Raw genomic sequence first — 562 nt, 5'->3', positions numbered from 1 at the left:
TTTTCCTGTTATTCATCCTCCTGTTAATGAGTTTAAGGGACAGTTGGGTATAACAATTAGTGATAACCTGTGAATTAGCAATAAGAAATGTGACATTTAATGGTCCATGCTGCCACTTCAGCTATCCTTGTGTCATGGTCCGGATTGGGGTCCCTTTAAATTTAGCTTGTTTATGTTACGATCCGGACCGTTGATTCCCTGTTTTCCCATATCCCTTGACTTTGGTGATTAGAGGCAATTAACACTCGGCTGAACCAGTAGTTTATAGTCTCTGGCTTTCAGCCATTCGGTGCGGGAGTGTCTGCAAAGTCAACCAAGGTACGGTGTGCCGATGTCATCTGGCCGGAGCAAGCCTAGTCTCTGCCGAAGTGAGTGCCGATAATTCGCCTCTCCTCACTGGAACAACCCTGTCCAGTTACCTTACCAAAGCGAGCTTGAAAAGTTTCCTCACCGAGGTGGGTCCGTCAGTTAACCCGCCGGAGGGAATCAAGAACCACTGTCTACTGTTCCTGGGCTGAGTTGAGAGCTCGCCACTACCCGGAGGCTCCAAGTCAAGTCCTGG

The sequence above is a fragment of the Mobula birostris genome, chromosome 3 (genome assembly GCF_030028105.1).
Source record: "Mobula birostris isolate sMobBir1 chromosome 3, sMobBir1.hap1, whole genome shotgun sequence".
NCBI classification, from domain to species: Eukaryota; Metazoa; Chordata; class Chondrichthyes; order Myliobatiformes; family Myliobatidae; genus Mobula; species Mobula birostris.
The sequence above is the reverse complement of the archived record's forward strand: the minus strand, read 5'-3'. Positions refer to the sequence as shown.